Source organism: Pantherophis guttatus, chromosome 8 (assembly GCF_059756535.1).
Source record: "Pantherophis guttatus breed Tessera chromosome 8, ASM5975653v1, whole genome shotgun sequence".
NCBI classification, from domain to species: Eukaryota; Metazoa; Chordata; class Lepidosauria; order Squamata; family Colubridae; genus Pantherophis; species Pantherophis guttatus.
Genome location: NC_142070.1, coordinates 77,151,901 through 77,164,011, shown reverse-complemented (window position 1 = coordinate 77,164,011; position 12,111 = coordinate 77,151,901).

Genomic DNA, 12,111 nt, shown 5'->3' with positions numbered 1-12,111 from the left:
GCATGAGAATTCTTCCCAATACTGTCTCACAAACAATTCCATTTTTTTTTTACTACTAGCTATGATACAGTTAATCTTGCATATTCTTTTAAAAACGTGAGGTCGGAGGATAGCTCAGCTTCGCAAAGATTTTTTTCCCCTTTTCTCCCCGGATAAAACTAAATTATTAATGTCTAACAGTTAAGCAAAATTCCAACATTCAAGACGCTGCCAGAAACATCTTGGCATATAAAAAAAGGAGATGAAACACGGTTGCCATTTTAATAAATCATAGAGAAAAAATGTGATCAAAGCTTCTCAAGTAATTTAGAATGGGGACAATTATGCACAAATGAGAATTTCCTCCCCCATATAAAAAAACCAAGAAGCAATGAACACCAAACCAAGGAAATAAAAATCAAAGAATCGTCATTTATTCCATTGTATTTTTTTTTTAATGGGAAAATATTTTTTGGGGAAAAAAAAAACCTATCTACGGTGAACTATTTTTGTTCTGGTGGCTAAGGAAACAGGGTACAGTCAATCAATCAATTGATTGATCAATCAAAGATTCCATCTTTATTAACAGCTGAAAGGCCAGGAATAAGCATATAAAGAAAAAAAATACAGAGCTGAATTTAAATAGATAGGTAATAGACAGATGGATGGACAGATGGATGGACGGACAGATAGACGAATGTAGGGATGGATTGACGGGTGGTTGGTTGGTCGGATGTATGTATGGAGAGAGAGAGAGAGAGATAAATAGACAGATAAGTATAGATGGTAAGTAGGTAGGTAGTAGGTAGATAGATGTAGATAAATAGATAGCTAGATATAGATGGATAGATAGATAGATAGATAGATAGATAGATAGATAGATAGATAGATAGATAATGGAAAGAAAGAAAGAAAGAAAGAAAGAAAGAAAGAAAGAAAGAAAGAAAGAAAGAAAGAAGAAAGAAGAAAGAGAAAAGAAAAGAAAAGAAAAGAAAAGAAAAGAAAAGAAAAGAAAAGAAAAGAAAAGAAAAGAAAGACAATTGGGTAAAATTTGGCTACCTTACTAGAGTTTAGAGAAGATCTGGTGTTTTCATTTGAAGGTGTTAGCTAGTGGGACATTATTAAATGCACCTGTGTGTTTGAAACAGACTCTATTCTCACATTAAGCAAGCATGAAAAAAATATCTGCCTACTACAATAAATAGCAGAGTGGTTCCTTGTTTACAAATCATGTTTACACAATAAAAAAGCTAAGAAAGCAACAAAAAGACAGGACATACATCCTATACAGCAGACAACACTCAGATAAGCAGGGAGTAACCCCAGACAAACCATCAAGGAGAAAACAATAATCAAAGAACTATCAAGGGGAAATCTACTGTTCCATCAACATTCACAGGGCAAACTATATAAACACTCTCAAACATCTCTTGGTAGTTTATTAATAATCTTATGAGCCGAGGTGGCGCAGTAATGAGCCGAGGTGGCGCAGTTGTTAGGGTGCAATACTGCAGCTACTTTAGCTGACTGCTAGTTCAGCAGATCAGCGGATCAAATCTCACCAGCTCAAGGTTGACTCAGCCTTCCATCCTTCTGAGGTGGGTAAAATGAGGACCCAGATTGTTAGGGGGCAATATGCTATTTAGTATACTGTCTTTGGTGTAAGCCGCCCAGAGTCCTCGGAGAGTGGGCAGCATAGAAATATGAATAAATAAATAAATAAATAAATAAATAAATAAATAAATAAATAAATAAATAAATCTAATTTCTTAAGAGAAAACAATGCAACAAGTCATAAAAGTGAAACCAAGCCAAACCGATCACTCTATCCCCAATGACAGGTCTTCAAGAATTTCCTGAATTACATAAGCATAAAGATGAAGGTTAAGGTTCCCCTCGCACATATGTGCTAGTCGTTCCTGACTCTAGGGGGCGATGCTCATCTCCGTTTCAAAGCCGAAGAGCCACCGCTGTCTGAAGACGTCTCCGTGGACATGTGGCCGGCATGACTAAATGCCAAAGGCGCACGGAACGCTATTACCTTCCCACCAAAGATGGTCCTTATTTTTCTACTTGCATTTTTACATGCCTTCCAACTGCTAGGTTGGCAGAAGCTGGGACAAGTAACGGGAGCTCACCCCATTACGCAGTGCTAGGGATTCGAACCGCTGAACTCCTGACCTTTCTGATCAACAAGCTCAACATCTTAGCCACTGAGCCACCGCATCCCTTACATTAGGATAGGAACCACACAAATCTAGAGGGGAGGGGATCATTCCTGAGGGCAGGAGTTGCAATAGGTCACTCTCTTTTTCTCCCCAACATCATACATGTATGCGTTTGTGTCTTCAGTTTTATAAAATTCATTTGTAGGACTGCCCAGCTGTAGGATGATTATGGCTGCCTATAAAATGAAAATGTGCAGGATATTTTGCAATGTCAGAAAAGAGCAAGTGTCACCCAGAGGGACCAATAAGACTTAATAAGAGCTGCTATGTTCCAATTTTATTATTATTATCACCACCTTAACAAGTTTAGCCATGTTGGCATTAACCTTTTCCTTCCTTTCAGGGATGTAAAAGAAAACAAGACAATCTCTCTGGATTCTTAACGTTTAACAAATCTGGCCCCAAACTGAACTCTGATATTTGATGCCTCTATATGTGTTATACCTGTATAACAAGTATATTAAAGCATATAAAAGGGCTAAAAAAATTTTAAAAAAAAAACCTCATAAAGAGTATAAGAGAGTGTAGAAAGTTAGCATCCACCCCTCTCCCAGAAGAATGAAATATTTTGAGAAATATTAAAAAAGGAAGAATATTATATTTTCCTGGATGAGAAATGGAGAAACGTCTTTTCTTAGAGGGAAAAAGCAGGCCCCACCTTCCTTAATAGCCCACAGCAGATGTCACCACTTAAGATATAAAGAGATCGGTAGCTCTATTCATAGGCAAAAATTCCCTGCAGCAAGTTCTGAACAAAGGTAGGATTAGCCCACAGCCACAATAAGAATTGCCCAATGCCCCTTCATTGCATCAGCAGTCCAAACTTCAACCAAACCTGGGGGTTCAGTCAACCTACAGAGCCAGCAATGACCCCTATAACAGTGTAGGAAGTTAGCATCCACCCCTTTCCTGGAAGAGTGAAATATTTTAGGAAATATGAAAAAGGCAGAATATTATATTTCCCTGGATGAGAAATGGAGAAGCATATTTTACAGACAAAGCAGCTCCCACCTTCCTGCCCCCCGCCCTTTGTCAATGGGCCATTAAGGCCTGGGCCAGTCTATTCTACATAACAAAGATCTACCTCCTGCAGGCAGAGCCATAGTAGGAATTGCCAAAGATCCAACAAAGATAGGATTAGCCCTCTACACAATAGCAGCAGAAACTCACCACATGTGACCTGGGAAGCACATGTGACCATCAGCCAGCAAGGCTAGCTAAGACCCCCACCCCCTGGGAGTCTCACAACCAATCAGGATACTCTTTCGGGGCCCCAAGAAATGCAGAGCCAGAGAGAGCATAAAAACCCGAGGATTTATTGTATCTGCCCCTTTTCTGTTCAGGAACTCAAGCCATGTGATCCTGTCCACCATTAAACCATCTTTCCAAGCAGTCTCCATGTTTCCAGTGTCTGTTTCCCCACTTGGAGCAGAACCCAGAAGGATGTTTCTTCCAACAATAGCTAATAGAATACATGTTCTTGCACAGGAACAGGAAGCTCAAGTGCAAAGCCCAAAAGAAGGTATAAATACCCCTCACTCTCAACTCTATGTGGTCAGCTGCCCAGAATCACCCATGTGCTTCTGCTTCATCAATAAATGGACTCTTTCCAATCAGCCTCCATCCTCCATTTTGTCTCCAGTGCCTCTCTCCCAGTTTGGAACTGAACCAGATGGATATTTCTTTCAACAAGAGCCAAGAAAATGACCTCCTGCCTTGTTTATACTTATCATCCAATTTCTAATAAATTCACCTGAAAATAGAGAATTCTTTGACAGCAAAATTAGGACGCTAAACATGCATTTCTGATGCATCACCACGCAGGGCAAAATTACCCAAATCTGTAATCTCTGGTCTAAATCCAAATAACCTCTAACAATAATTATAATGCCCAGTTGCGGGAAAGGAGCCTGTGGTTGCTCCTAAAAGAAATAAGAAAAGAGTTGTTCATTACTTAAAGCTACTTTTATTGTATTAAATTGTTTTTGTTGCGTTTGAAAATATTACGCATTCATAATTATTAATAGGGAGGGAGAAGATTGGTTCCATTAGCATTATGATGCAAATGTAGCTCATTTTCATGTCTCAATATGAATAGAAATGCCTTAATAGTATAATATTCTTGGTGGGTTTTTTTTTTCTCCTTTCTTTTTCTTTTTAAAGTGTGGTGAGGTTCTCCCTCAGAAAGATTAAATGGTAATGTGGCAGAAAGGAACAAAATGTGTAGACACACATTCACAACACATGAAAATAACTTCACGATATGTTGGTAACATTTATTGCTTGTAAAACTATGTTGGCTAGGGAAAGTGCATACAAGAATGTACAGCGCATACTGGAAAATGGCCCATCAATGGAGGTATTTTATTATTTATTTGTTTGTTGGTAAAGAAAAGAAGAGAAAAGGCTCTTAAATAATTCTGAGAACTGAACGTGAAAAATTGAATGGAACCAGATTGGACAGTTTTGTCAAGTCCTAGCAGTTAATCATTGAGTTGGGTAGCTTGTTGGAACAATCAAGATCAGGATGAAGGAAATTAAATCATCTTCTTTTAATGACCCCATAATCCTTTTTGAAGTGGAGTTCTGGAGAACTGAATGGAGCTGAATGTTTACTGGCCAGATGCCCTTCCTGTCACCGGGGCAGAGTTATATTCAGCAGATATATTCTCAATGTGCCCAGAGAGAGAAATATCTGCTTCTACTTAGGATCGAATTCACAGCCTCCTGATTATGAGGTGAGAGCTCCACCTCTAGGCCACCGCACCACTCGATGAAGGAAATTAAAAAATAACTTTAAAAGATTTTTTTTTCCCCCTAGGGATTTCCTTTCCAATTATGGTGGTGGTGTTTTTGTTTTGCAGGATATGGTCTTACCATTCGTATGCTGACATACATCAGTTCAGCAAAATGTCTGTGGAAATTCTCAGTCATCCAGGTCATGGTGCTTTTTTTCAAAGGCAACTGGACTTTTTTTTTTTCTTCCTTGAAGAAGTTTTGCTTCTCATTCAAGAAGCTTCTCCAGTTCTGTCGGTTGACGAAGAGGCTTCTTGGGTGAGAAGTGAAATGTCTTCAAAGAAAAACAAAGTCCAGTTGCCTTTCGAAAGAGAAAAAATAAAAACACCTTTGGGACAGTTCAGCAGATGTTAATCTGATGCCACCATCTATTCAATGCCACGTTCATGCTCACGTAGGGGAAAAACCATTTGCTCTTCATCTGTCATGATTTAGTAATTCCTAGCCTTTGAAAACACTGTCTCTCATACACATAAGGGTCATGCCCCTGTCGGAGTCTGTATCTTAGACGGAAGATGAACAGCTAAGAGAGAGCAGGAGAGTGGCTCTGTTGGCTGTGGAGGAAACTAGGGAAGGGCAAAGTCAGGCTGGGCAGAGCAGGGGAGAGGTAGAGCAGGGGAGAGGTCATTCAGATGAAGACCAAGGCCCACTGCCTCCTCATCCTAGGGCACACAGGGAAGAATGCAGAAGAGAGCAACGTGGGTTGCGTGGCTTATGAGAAAGGAAAAGGCCCTGATTCCCTTCACAAGGCACACCTGGGGATGGAGTTTAAAGGAGAGGCAGTTTGGAAGGCATTTGTCGGGAACAAACACTGAATTCATCTAGTGTTGAGAGTTGTGGTCTGCATTCCTGACATTCCCTCCTGACTGTTTGAATTAGTATCATGCTTCCGTGTGCTTATCTTGTCCTGCTGGAATTATTCCTCGCTTCTGGGACTCATTATCTTGCCCTGCTAGAGTGATAGATAGCAGTCATTCTGCTTACAGTATTTGGACTGGGGTATCTGCAGCCAGAAGCTGCTGCAGGTTTGTGAGAGAGTTTTTCTCCAGGCTGAAGAGTAAATGGGACGTTGGGAGCAAAGTTGATGCCAATAAAGGGATTCATACTGGTTCTCTGGCTGTATTGCCTTTGTGCCATGCCTCGGGTCATCACACATAAGATTTTCAGAGCACTAAGTACTTCTCTAGCTAATTTGTCATAGCTTTGTCCACTGTTCTGTGTCCCTCAAACTCCCATCCATCCATCCATCCATCCATCCATCCATCCATCCATCCTTCCTTCCTTCCATCCATCATCCATCCATCCATCCATCCATCCATCCATCCATCCATCCATCCATGTCTCAAACTGATTACCTATTTGATTACATGCATGCATTTTTAAACCCAGAAGGTTTTCTTTTAAATATTCTTACAAGGATGAGAAGGGAACTGGCTTTCATATTAAAATTATACAGCCGAGAAGTAAGCAGGTTTTCTGAAATATAATTGCCTATGATTTAGAAAGTTGCTGGGAAAGGTCAGGCATGAAACTGCTGAAGTAGGAACAGTGTAGAAATACATAAACAAACAATCAGAGAAAGAAACTTTTTAGCTTAGTAGCAAAGACGAGGGTGCAGGGAAAAAAAAACCATTTTTATTTTTTTTTGAGAGGAGGGGTTGACTGCAAGATTGCCAAGGAGAATATTAGTGGTTTCGAAAATGAAGCAGAAAGAGACAATTCAGTTGGCCATTATTCTAATAATGTGGCAGGAGAAATACATTTCTTTAAAATAATCCAGCACTATATATAAGAGTTCTTTTCTTGAAACTGCTTTCACATTGGATTAGGTTCCTGAAGTTTGTTCTCCAAGTTGCTTGTTCCTGCAGATTGTGTAGAATAGAATAGAATAGAATAGAATAGAATAGAATAGAATAGAATAGAGTAGAGTAGAGTAGAGTAGAGTAGAGTAGAGTAGAGTAGAGTAGAATAGAATAGAATAGAATAGAATAGAATAGAATAGAATAGAATAGAATAGAATAGAATAGAATAGAATAGAATTCTTTATTGGCCAAGTGTGATTGGACACACAAGGAATTTGTCTTTGGTGCATACGCTCTCAGTGTACATAAAAGAAAAGATATATTCGTCAAGAATCATAAGGTACCAGAAACAGGTAACGACAACAACTTATTTTGGGCCAATGACAAAGCCAAGAAGGAGGCTTCATGTAGAGAGTCTATAGTTTGATCTGGACCAGTGGTAGGATTCAAATTTTTTTACTACTGGTTGTGTGGGCGTGGCTTGGTGGGCGTGGCATGACATGGCTTGATGGACATGGCTTGGTTGGCATGGCTGGGGAAGGATACTGTAAAATCTCCATCCCCTCCCCACTCCTGGGGGAAGGATACTGCAAAATCCCCATTCCCACTCCACTCCAGGGGAAGGATACTGTATAATCTCCATTCCCACCCCACTCCAGGAGAAGGTTACTGCAAAATCCCCATTTCCTCCCGATCCGCTGCGACTCGGGAGGCAGAGAATAGATGGGGGTGGGGCCAGCAAGAGGTGGTATTTGCCGTAGTTCTCCAAACTACTCAAAATTTCCGCTACCGGTTCTCCAGAAATGGTCAGAACCTGCTGAAACCCACCTCTGATCTGGACACGGAAGAAGAAGATGTGATGTCAACCGTAGCTAGCTAAATCTGGGGTTTCTAACTGAATGGAATTTCACTCTCTCTGTTCAGAACAAGTGAATTTTCCATCTCTATTTGCTTGACGTAATTGCCAGGTTTCACTGGCCAGAGAAATCAGCTGATAACCATAGCTTTGGGCTCCATTCCATATGCAAGAACATTGTTATTTGTTGTTCAATTTTTTTAAACTCAATGGATAAATTGACTGATAAATTGTACAGGGAAGGAGAGCATCCAAGTGCTCAAATGAGATAGGTTGAACTATTTGTCACGACATTTTCAAAAAGGGCTTTGAAATACCAGAATTGACAGGTACATTTTTTGGAATGCTGGACAATTAAAGTTGAAAAGTTTTGGCAGAGTTGCCATGTTATCAAGAGACACGGGGAGGTCATTTTTCCACTAAGGCTAAATTACACACTTGATGGCCTATGTTTATTTTTTTTTGTTCAGGCTTACAAATTAAATTAGGCCATATGAAACATTAATTTTCCCTTGCCATATAAACCTGGAGGTATCCATCTGCCATTGTTTAAATAGAATATTGGTTACAAGTATTGGTAGAATCTGAAACAAAAAGAAAGAAAGAACATCTTTGGTAAAACATTCATCTTAATTACCGTATTTTTCAGAGTATAAGACGCACCAGAGTATAAGACACACCTTAGTTTTTGGGGAGGAAAATAAGAAAAAAGCTGATTGGCAGGTGGATCTGCCTCCTGGAATACCCCCAATCAGCTGTTCCCAGAGGTGAATTTTAGCAACAGGTTCCTTGGTTGTGAGTTCTGCACCTTGCTTTTTTTTCTGCCTCTGAAATTTCTGAAACAGAGCTTCAGAAAAAAAACTCTGAAGCTCTGTTTGGGGGCTTCTTTTCTGAAGCTCTATTTGGGGGCCTTTTTTCTGAAGCTCTGTTTTGGGCTTCTTTTCTGAAGCTCTGTTTGGAGGCTTTTTTTCTGAAGCTCTGTTTGGGGGCTTTTTTTCTGAAGCTCTGTTTGGGGGCTCTGTTTGGGGGCTTCTTTTCTGAAGCTCTGTTTGGGGCTTCTTTTCTGAAGCTCTGTTTGGGGCTTCTTTTCTGAAGCTCTGTTTGGGGCTTTTTTTCTGAAGCTCTGTTTGGAGGCTTCTTTTCTGAAGCTCTGTTTGGGGGCTCTGTTTGGGGGCTTCTTTTCTGAAGCTCTGTTTGGGGCTTCTTTTCTGAAGCTCTGTTTGGGGCTTCTTTTCTGAAGCTCTGTTTGGGGCTTCTTTTCTGAAGCTCTGTTTGGAGGCTTTTTTTCTGAAGCTCTGTTTGGGGGCTTTTTTTCTGAAGCTCTGTTTGGAGGCTTCTTTTCTGAAGCTCTGTTTGGGGGCTCTGTTTGGGGGCTTCTTTTCTGAAGCTCTGTTTGGGGCTTTTTTTCTGAAGCTCTGTTTGGGGGCTTCTTTTCTGAAGCTCTGTTTGGAGGCTTCTTTTCTGAAGCTCTGTTTGGGGCTTCTTTTCTGAAGCTCTGTTTGGAGACTTTTTTTCTGAAGCTCTGTTTGGGGGCTTTTTTTCTGAAGCTCTGTTTGGGGGCTCTGTTTGGGGGCTTCTTTTCTGAAGCTCTGTTTGGGGGCTTTTTTTCTGAAGCTCTGTTTGGAGGCTTCTTTTCTGAAGCTCTGTTTGGAGGCTTCTTTTCTGAAGCTGTTTGGGGGCTTTTTTTCTGAAGCTCTGTTTGGAGGCTTCTTTTCTGAAGCTTCATTTCTGATGCTTTTTTCAGCCTCTAAAACCTCCATTTGAGAAGCTGGATGGGGCTACATTCAGAGTATAATGATTTTCACCCTCTTTTTTGGGGGAAAAAGATGTGTCTTATACTCTGAAAAATATGGTATATGTAGAGATTCTACCCCCAGTAGTGATAGTAACTAAAATGGGATGAAACATTAATTTATATGACACCTTTCCACAAAGTCACCTGTGTTCAAAGATGCTCACTAAATATAGAAGGACACTTTGATTCCTACAATGGATGAATGGCTGCCAAAGTTGATGGAGTTAGCAAAGTTGGCTAAATTGATTGCTTTGTTTAAAGAAGGAACAGCCACAATTACTTTTCTTTCTACTTGGAAACCATTTCTGGACTTTGTGCCTGAGGTGGAAAAAAATGAAATTTTGATTTTGAGTCAAAAAGAGGGCTGTGAAAATATCTACAAACTCCTCTCATCCTGGACATAAATTGTTTCAACTTCTACCCTCAAAACGACGCTATACGGCACACCAGAACAACTAGACACAAGGACATTTCTTTCCTCCATGCCATCACTCTGCTGAACAACTAATTCCCACAACACTGTCAAACTATTTACTAAGACTGTATTACTGTTATTCTTCTCATCCTTCCTACCCATGTTTTCCTGAAAACAAGACCGTGTCTTATATTTTTTTGAACCCTGAAATAAGCGCTTGGCCTTATTGCCATGCGCTCAAAAGCCCAATTGGGCTTATTATCAGGAGATGTCTTATTTTGGGGAAAACAGGGTATTACCTGTCTTTTCCCACTTATGACTATAACTGTCAAGTATTTGCAAGCCATTGGCACATATGTCATATAGACATCAGTGGAGGCAGAGAGTGTCTCCACCCCTATGTGGAAAGGAGGGGCTTACCCTGAGTATAAAACCCCCTCCAACCTTTTCCACCTTGTTCTCTCCATCTCTCTCTTTTCATGTTTGTTCCTCATGAGTCTTTATCTCTGTTGTACATAATTAATATGATTTATTATATGAATAAATACGTTTAAGACATTTATTTATGCATCTGCCTCTGAACTCTTCTATGATCCTGGGTGTTTCTACGATCCCAATTCCACAATAACCTTGTTCCTTGTATCTTATGATTTATATTGTTTCTAGTAGGATTTGATTGCTTATTAGTAACCTATGGTTATCACTAAGTCTTGTATTTTATGACTCTTGATGAATGTATTTTTTTTCTTTTTATGTACACTGGGAGCATATGCACCAAAGACAAATTCCTTTTGTGTCCAATCACACTTGGCCAATAAAGAATCCTGTCTGTCTGTCTGTCTGTCTGTCTGTCTGTCTGTCTGTCTGTCTGTCTGTCTGTCTGTCTGTCTGTCTGTCTGTCTGTCTATCTATCTATCTATCTATCTATCTATCTATCTATCTATCTATCTATCTAATAATCCATCTCTCTATCTATCTATCTTATTTCTATTATCTTCTCTTTAGGTGTAGTCTATATTAGATTTTACTTTTGTAATTAAAATTCTTAATAAAATTGTATTAAAAATATTAATTTCTAGGGAAATGGCAGCTTCTCCTTGGCTGAAGCATCCAGAAATGGAATATTTGGGTTATTCCATTTTTCTTTTGTCTCCTATTTGTTCCTCAAGGCAAAATGTCTGTCTGTCTGTGTGTTTTAAATCTCAGTGTCATTTTTAGACCTTTTTGAAACTTGTCAACATAAAGACAAATTAACATGTCCTTGCTTGAGGCTGCAACATATTTTCTAATGGCACACATCACTTAAGTTGGAAGGAAGTAAATGGTTCCCATTTTGTAATATTCTTCCAGATTTCACACCGTTTCTCCAACTCTCATTATTAGGTTAACCCTTAAATAATGGAATTAGTTTGGATTCCATTGAAATATAAGTGTGATATTTAGGACACTGTGCCCCATCAGGTTCTGCTCTGGAATGGGATAAATATATGGGTGAGAGACAGGATAAAGCATGGCTGTCAACTTGCAAAGCTTTCAAGTTGCCATGAGCAGGAGGGAGGGAGAACTGATAGAGCTGATTGATTTCCCTAACTGAAGTGCATTCCATACATTCTTCCTGACCACAATCAGAAGGAGGGTGTTGGATTTCACAGCCAGCTAAAGTGGTTAATTGGAGAATGTGATTTATGATATGGCCAGAGAGGAGGGGAGAGACAGGGTCATAGGGGAGCGTAAATCTACGTGGGATTAGTTCTAACTGCATCCGGATATTGCCAAAATGGTTCTCCTAATAAATGACTGTATTTCTTTTGAAGTTCGGCTCATGGCTCATGAATTAATTAGGGCATCTTTCGGAAACTTCACAATGGCATTTGTTCAGCTAAACTTGAACAACTAACAAAATAAGGATCACCCAAAAATTCAGGTTCTACTTTAGCCTTTTATATTTTTGGAGCACAGTGCCTTAATTTAATGGCTTTAGGTTTGAATAGAATTCTTTCAGAATGAATTTTTAGCTCAGTGTAGAAGGAGGATATACAGAGCCTGGGTTGGCAGAATCAAGAGAGGAGCCATCCTGGACTTGTTACGTTCCCTCAAATCCAACCCCTCCTGAATTCTGTTAACTCTTATCTAGCATCAGTTTAGTACTGCTACAGTTTCTATATTTTACATACTACAATTACATGTACTCTGAGATTGATGAATATCTGTTGTGATATTAATGTTTCAAGGGAACACAG